Source organism: Camellia sinensis, chromosome 2 (assembly GCF_055761805.1).
Source record: "Camellia sinensis isolate YWXY chromosome 2, ASM5576180v1, whole genome shotgun sequence".
Lineage (NCBI taxonomy): Eukaryota > Viridiplantae > Streptophyta > Magnoliopsida > Ericales > Theaceae > Camellia > Camellia sinensis.
In genome coordinates, this window is record NC_138962.1 from 99,413,384 (window position 1) to 99,421,300 (window position 7,917).

Here is a 7,917-nt window from a genome sequence, read left to right on the forward strand (position 1 = left end):
AAATTGCACAATTCAATGTAAAATGAATGCACAAATAAACACATAAAGCCTTGAACTCTATCATGTATGATCAAGAGTGTCGGCGACTGAGAATTGAGGCACGTTTCATCACTTCAAGTATGAAACATCCCTCGTTTCTCATGTTTGGACTAACACCTAATCCAAACAAATGCAAAACAACTCAAGCATGCAAACATGCAATGCAACTTAAGTATGCAAACATGTAATGCAAGACATGTAAAACACAATGCAACTACATGGCATACATAATGCAAAGAATAACATGGCATACACAATGCAATGTGACATGATCAACTTAACAAAACTAATGACATGCAAACAATGCTAATGCATGCATACACAATGCATGGCAACATAAGCATGCAACAACGTGATGCAATGTAACAACATTCACATAACATGCTCGATGGACTTAAACCAAAATGGACAGACCTCAGTCATGCCCAAATCAGTGGTCATAATGATGAGACTAAGGCATGAAGATCAAGACAAGCATGCTCAATGCAATGGCCCATTGACTAGGCATAAGAGCACAACTCTCAAGAGTGCTCAAGGAGTGACAAATGCGGAAGTGTAACAACACTAAATGCACTGAAATAAAGTAAGAAATGATGCCAAATCATTCAATCAACACAAGTATAGCATGCAAAGGTCCTTAAGCATTAAAGCTAGCAAAGAGGACTACAAAGGGGGCATGCAATACATAGCACAAATGCATGAACCAGCCATAAACAGAGCTCAAGGAGGTCAAAACAAAGACCAAAACATAATAAGATGGGAGCTCAAGGACCTAGGCAAGATGACATGCATGCTAGGCCACAAACAAGAAAACAAATGCACAACACTCAAAGGCACTCAAAGCATGAAAGAAGTGGGAACATAGCAATGCTATAAGCTCTGAAATATCATGTGAAATGATGCCAAATCATGTACATGATGTAAATAAAGCATGCTATGGTACCCAAAGCTTGAAGCTAGCATAGACATTTGTACTATAGCTATGCAAAACATGAAGCATATGGAAAAGGCAACCCAAAACAGTCCTAGAACATGTCAAAATGAGTCTAAAATATGCATGGAAGGAAGCCAAAATAAGCTAACATGAAGGGCATAAGGCATGATGAATGCAAGGCAAATAGGGTGGATTACACTTCACCTATCAAGACCAAGCATGGGATGGCTTCGCCAACAAAAATCAGAGTTATATTATGGCAAAATAACCCCAAAAACACATTGAAATAATAGCTCGCAAGTTTAGGCATGAAGGCATATGCAATGACTCATGTTTAAGGCATAAAGGGCAAACCCTCCAAAGCATGGAATAAGTGAAAAGATGTGAGTGTATGACCATGAAACATGCACTGAAATATCATAACAAATGATGCCAAATCATTCTAATAAGCCAAGCAATGAATGCTAATGGACTCAATACACAAAGCTAACAAGCTAGAATGCACTATAGCTATACAAAGCATGGCATGCATGACCAAAACAACACAAATCAGAGCTTAATCATGGTAAAATATGGACAAAAGCTTCTTGAAGTTAAGCCAAAATCATGCTAGAATGATGGTCTAAAGCATGGCACACTTTAGGCTAATTAATGGAATTGCACTACAAGTGCAAAGAGCATGCAAGAGATGACAAAACCAAGTAAAAATAGTGGTATGCCATGCCAAAATAATCCTAAATACATGCTAAGATATGGCCAACATAAGCTTAACAAACATGCTCAAACATGAGGCATTCAAAGCAAGCATTCAAAACACAAGGAGAGGGGATGACCCTCTCCTATTTAGGATCTTAAAACACCATTTCCACCACTGAAATTCCTCTGAGTTTCAGTGATGAGAAGGACAAAACAAGCTGGTCCCAATAGCTTAAAAAGATGGCCCAAGAACAAGTCCAAACAAGGCCTAAGAGGGGGTAGACCACCCCCAACACAAAAGTGACCTTAAACAAACATTATAAGCATGCAAAATTAGAACTTTTTTCAGTAGAAAGTTAAGCCTAAATAAGCATGCAAATAGGTCCAAAAGCTTAAGAAAAAACCAAGGTTTAAGGGGTTAAAGGCTCACCCTTGTAGAACCACTTTGAAGCTACAACTCCAGGAACTTTTTTGAGCTCAAACCAAACCAAAAACACCAAAACCAGCTTCTAAGACCCTCAGCAGCAAAAGGATAGTGTTTGAATATGTGTTTGTGTGCAATAGTATGAAGGAACTACACTTTTGAGCACAAAAATGAAGAAGAAGAGCAATATAGAGACAAAGGTGTATATGTATAGCTCAAGCACTTTTTCTGAACTTGGAGGAGGGAGGGGGAGCCTCCCTCTTATAAAAAAACAAGCCTCAAGATTCTTGAGAAAGCTAAGAGCTCAAAGCCATCCCTCCATACACGTGTATGAAGGATGGTTTCTGTGCCCTCCAGCTGTAACAGCTGGCCTAAAAATATCTCCAAAAAGGTGATAAAAAGCTGCCGACCACTTAGCTACTTCTATTGGTCGGCTGACCAGTGGAAGTGGTCGGCCAGGAGAGAAAGTGGTCGGCCATGGTGGGAGGTAGTCTGCACATTGAAAACAAGCTAGTGGTGTGGTGGCCGACCAGAAAAAGGGGTCCAAAGACCAAGAAAACCAGTTGTCCGATCAGAAAACTGGCTGGCAGGAGGAAAAGTGGTCTCCAAGGGGAAAAGCTGGTCTCCCACCCTTATACCACCTTCCAAACAAGGAAAACAAAGTTTGTACCAAAAACAAACCAAAAAGGATGTAAGACGAGAGATCGGGAGGCAAGGCGCACAGTCGGGAGCCCTGAAAACTGGTCTACGGGCACCAAAAGTGGTCTACGACCACAAAAGTGGTCTCCCAGACCATAGTGGCCCTCTAGGCAGAGGCAACAAGGCATGGTTCAAAAATCAAGCCAAACGGAGAACGTTAAGCGGTCCCGAGACAAGGCGCACGGCCGAAGGCTCTGAAAATCGAAAACTAGTCTCCAAGCAGGAAAAGTGGTCTACGACCATAAAAGGATGGTCTACAAGACCTCTCCTTCCTTCCAGGGAAGAGAAAACAAGGTTCGGTCCACAAACCGAGCCAAAGCACAAAGAGTTCAGAGGCCCGGAGGCAAGGCTCTCGGCCAAAAACTCCGGAAACTCGAAACAAGCTCAAACATTCACTATCACCGAGCGCTCAATCGATAACGTCTGAGTCTTAAGGTCAGTCAAAAATGGGGTGTCTACAGCTATGGCCAGCAGCAACCCACGTGCCTCTGCCTATCTTTCCTATATCATTTTTTCCTTTTCCCCATTTCTTCTTTTCCTTCATTTTTCTTTCCCTTTCAATTATTTTATTTATTTATTTATTTTGGCCCCAATTCATTCAAATTTGCTGTCATCCGCTTACTCTCCCCCTCTCTCAGTTTCATCTCCCTCTCCGTTCATCTTTCTCTCAGACTGTTTTCTCTCCTAGATTGTTTGTAATATAATTTTAAGTTTAATTTGGGAGTATTTAGAATGAGAATTAGCCAATTTATAAAAGAGGGGAGTTATAAATTTTGTCAAACCTTTTATACCCATTGGCTTTTTTTGACTTGCGAAGGTTAAAAAATATAATTAGAGCATCCCAATAAGGATCAATAAGTTCTTACAAAAATAATAAATGCCAACCAATTAACAATTGCTTTGAAGTTTTTTTAGCCTCAATAAAGAGGACTTTTATTGGTTGTTTGTTTTAAGAGAAAATTCAGAAGAACTAATCACAAAAGTAAAAGAAGGCGGGAGAGAACAATGTCAGAAAATATATTTCATTCAGTAAACCAATGTTTACAAATGTACCTTCACACTTCCACTACCTTGAAGGGGATTACAACATGAACTGTAGCACTTGTACCCTTTCAAAACTTTTGGGAAGTGTATTCGAATCCTTTGTTTTGTTTTAGGAATCTTTGGTGTTGTTGTATCTTGGTTTTAGAGGAGTACAAATTAATTTAAACTTGTTGGGATTGTTCGTTCATGCTTGTTTACGTTGAAAATTTGTTTGGGAACTTAGAAATTCTATTCTAGAGTCGACACCAACCTTCCTAAGGGTTGACCCTTACCCATTGGTCAAGTTCTGGAAGTGTTGCTAGAAAATAGGATAGACACCAGTCTGGGGAGGGTCGACCCTCTTATGTCTGTGTGTTAGTTGCTGGAAAATAGGGTCGACCCCCTTACATCTTATCAAACATAAGTTTCTTCATAAGGTCGACCCCTGTAGACTTTTTTCCAAATTTCAATCTGGTTTTTTGCCCTATTTTTTAGGGATTTTGACTTAATCTTTTGGATTGACTTTGGAACTTTATTTTACTTTGACCTAGCACTATAAATAGGTCCCTCACTTAACCTTTTCTTTACTTTTTCTTCTATTTTTCCCTCTCCAAGCCGTGAGTCACTCTCTCCCTCTCCAAATCACTTTTTGCTCAAAGATCTTTAGATCTACTCACTTAGGAGCATCCCCTTGCCTTGCTTCTTTGAGATTAAGTGTAGAGCTTGTCAAGAGCTTCGTATTGATCCAAGTAGTTCATAGTTTCGTCGCCAATGATTTTTGGGTTGTTTTCTCCTCTTCTCTCTTGAGGTTGGGATTTCTTTGATCTTTTTCAATATCTCTCTTATAGATAGACATGTGGTATATTCTATTGCATAAAAACCATGTTGTTATGGATCTTTTTGGAAAATCATATAGGGGGATCTAAGTGTTGATGTGTAAGGTTGAGATTTGGGAAATAGCTTGTTGTTGCGTTAATTTGGGGGGAAATGGTTTAACATGTTATGGGTAGAGAGAAGTAAAGCCCTAATTGTTTTTGTAGTAACACTTGGTAGGTGAAAATGGTTGAAATGGTGAGATAATCATGTTGTGAATTAAAGAATTTGATTAATGACTTGGTAATTTATTTGTGATTAAATCAGGTCTTATGATTTTTAACATTTACTTTGTGTTGGGTTGATTATAGTTGAATATAACGAAGTGATAATTTGTTAATTGTTAAAAAGGGGATTTAACCATGAGATTAGTAATTTTGGGTAGTACCCTTGTTGAGTTGAAATTGAGCGGGTTATGACCTTGTTGTCCGTGGGTTGAGTTTTTGGATGAAATGGAAGAAAGGAGTCTCATTTATTTTAAATGCATGTATATATATATATATATATATAATTGGTGTTTTGCGAATTGGAAATTTTGGAAATTAAGTTTGGAAATTGACTCTTTTACAATTAAGAAAGAAAACTTGGTATAAGTTGAAAACCTTTGAACATTATTGTTGTCGTTGGATTTAAAACCTCGTAAGAATGGGATGATTGTATTTCGTGCGTTAATACACATTACTTAGAGGTTTTTGTCCTTAGTCATCGGTGGAGGATGACATTGTGAAGGTTGAAATGGTTATGTGTCTGCAGTACACTCGAATGGTCTATGAATGTTGTATAATGTGATGGTTGGAAAATGTGTAATGCGCTGAGAATCAGAAGTATCATTACCTTCCAGTTAGCGCCTAGAGAATTGGCTGCGCTGAGAATCAGAGGCACTATTACCTTCCAGCTAGCGCCTAGAGAATTGGCTGCGTTGAGAATCATAGGTACCATTACCTTCCAGCTAGCGCCTGGAGAATTAGCAGAGGTACCATTCCCTTCCAGCTGGTGTCCGGTAAATTGGCATTTCATTGTAGAAAGATGTATCATTGGCTTACCGTGCTAGAGGCAGGTAGGGCAAAAATTCATTTATCATTATTGTTTCAGTGTATTTGGGTATATCATGAGTTATAATCGTTATTGTTCTGGAAGACCGTATTGCCTCAATTGTTGAAGCAAATAGTTATTGATTGCGTGTTGTTTTCCTTTTGTATTAAAGGCATATTTGTATAGTTATGAACATGTTTTGAAAAGGCAAATCAGGTGTAAGTCTGGAAAGTGAGAGAAAACATAATGGGCTTGGTAAAATTGTTTTTCTTCAGAAACTTGTCATAGTCATATGAATTTTGGAAAAAGGTATCAAGAAGGAAGAAAAGTGAATTGCTTATGTTATTGAATGAAATGAATGACTTGGAGAAGATTTCTTATATACATATATTTCTGTATAAACCGTCACATTATTTGTACAGTATGAGACTAAGCATTCATGATCATAGCTATCTGTAAGCTACTATTGTTTAGGATCATGTTGAGATCTCTACTGGACTTTATGTTCATCCCACATTGCTAATCCTTTTTCAGGTGAACATCGAGAAGTGTTTCAAGGTCATGAATCTTCTTTACCTATTGGCCATGGGGCCTTTTATTTGTGTACAGAATGTCATTGATGTAAAAGGGTTAAACCCTTTCTTTTACTTTTAAATATGTAAGCCTACGAGCAAGTTATTTAGCTATGCTCATGTTGCATTTAATTTGCATTTAGATGAGAGAATCTTTAATTATTTTTACTCATTGATGTAAAGAGTTTTCTGCATGTTATCTCTGAAATTGAATTAAAATAATGAATCTGGTAATGGTTCCGAGTAATAAAAAGTGGGGCGTTACATGAACAGACTAACTTAGAACTACTCCTAAGAAATTGAAATGCAGTGCGAAAAAGTAAAGGATTGGAATGCAAAGACCTGGAAGGTAAATAATTAGAAAATAAAGAACTAGAAAAATGTAAACTAAAATAGACTGGTTTCTGGATCTGATTCTAGTGTCATCACTATCAGCTTTCTCCTCTATTTATATGCTCTAGTGGTAACCATCGAAGTGGCTAATAACAGTCGAAGTGGATGATAACCGTCAAAGCAACCTCCACGATCATGGGACATGGTTCCAAGCACTAAGTCACTCTTGTAGTTGGGCATTCCTCCCAAATTTGAATTTAAACCTCCAGCAACTGTTTGGCCACGTCACATTGCTTATCTTGATTGTTTCAGTACTTCGTAGATCCATTGCAATTGATATAATTTGTCACGTGTCCTCTGATGACTGGAGACCTTCACTAATTCCTCAAATTACCCCTGATGGACCACATGTCAGGCTGTCATTAGTTGATACAAAATATATGGCCAACATTACCCCCCCCCCACTAATATAACCAAGACTTGGTAATATTAGTGGATCGATGCATTATGCTTTCCTTGCGACGTACTACCCACGTTTTGGGATGTGCATGGTAATTAATTGTTCTAGAAGTATAACAGTCTCCAAGCAACGTTTAAAACATTGAACTTCCTACTGTGCTTGAACCTCACTTACACTATATATGCAAACAAATAGACTAATACATCTTTGATGGCTAATCAACCCTTCTCCGTCATTGATCAAGCATATGAAGAGGTTCTGGACAATAATGGTCATCCTCAAAAAAACTTGCATGCATTTATTAGCCATACTTACCCTCCTCCATGTATGCAAGTTATGGAGGCCTTCACAGAATACATACCTTTAGAACAAAAACTTGCTCATATGGACCTCAAAGGCTCTTTATCTGCCCCAAAGGTCTCTACTTAGGATGAGGCTATCTCCTCCTCTGTAAAAACTACTGGTTGGAATACCTGGCCAAAACCATCCCAACCTCAGACAAGGAAGCAAATTCACCATAGATTTGTTGAATTCGATGACCTTACTTTGGTTCTTCCTTCTTCTCGCAGCTTAGTGGTATATCTTTTACATACCATTTGATCATCTTCGCTGCTTGAAAGACAACTTACTTTCAGCGTGGTACACCTCCACTCTCCCAACAAAAATAGTGCGAAAGACTCCCAATCTAATCGAAGCTCTAGGACTGAGTCCCTCATACTTGGCCAAGAAGGTAAAACTCTGCTCTTTTGACTAGCTAGAGTATGTAAATGAGCCCCAATTTCCACCTTCTTTTGGAATGGACCCAGCTGTACCTCCCCTTCCTCATTATTCT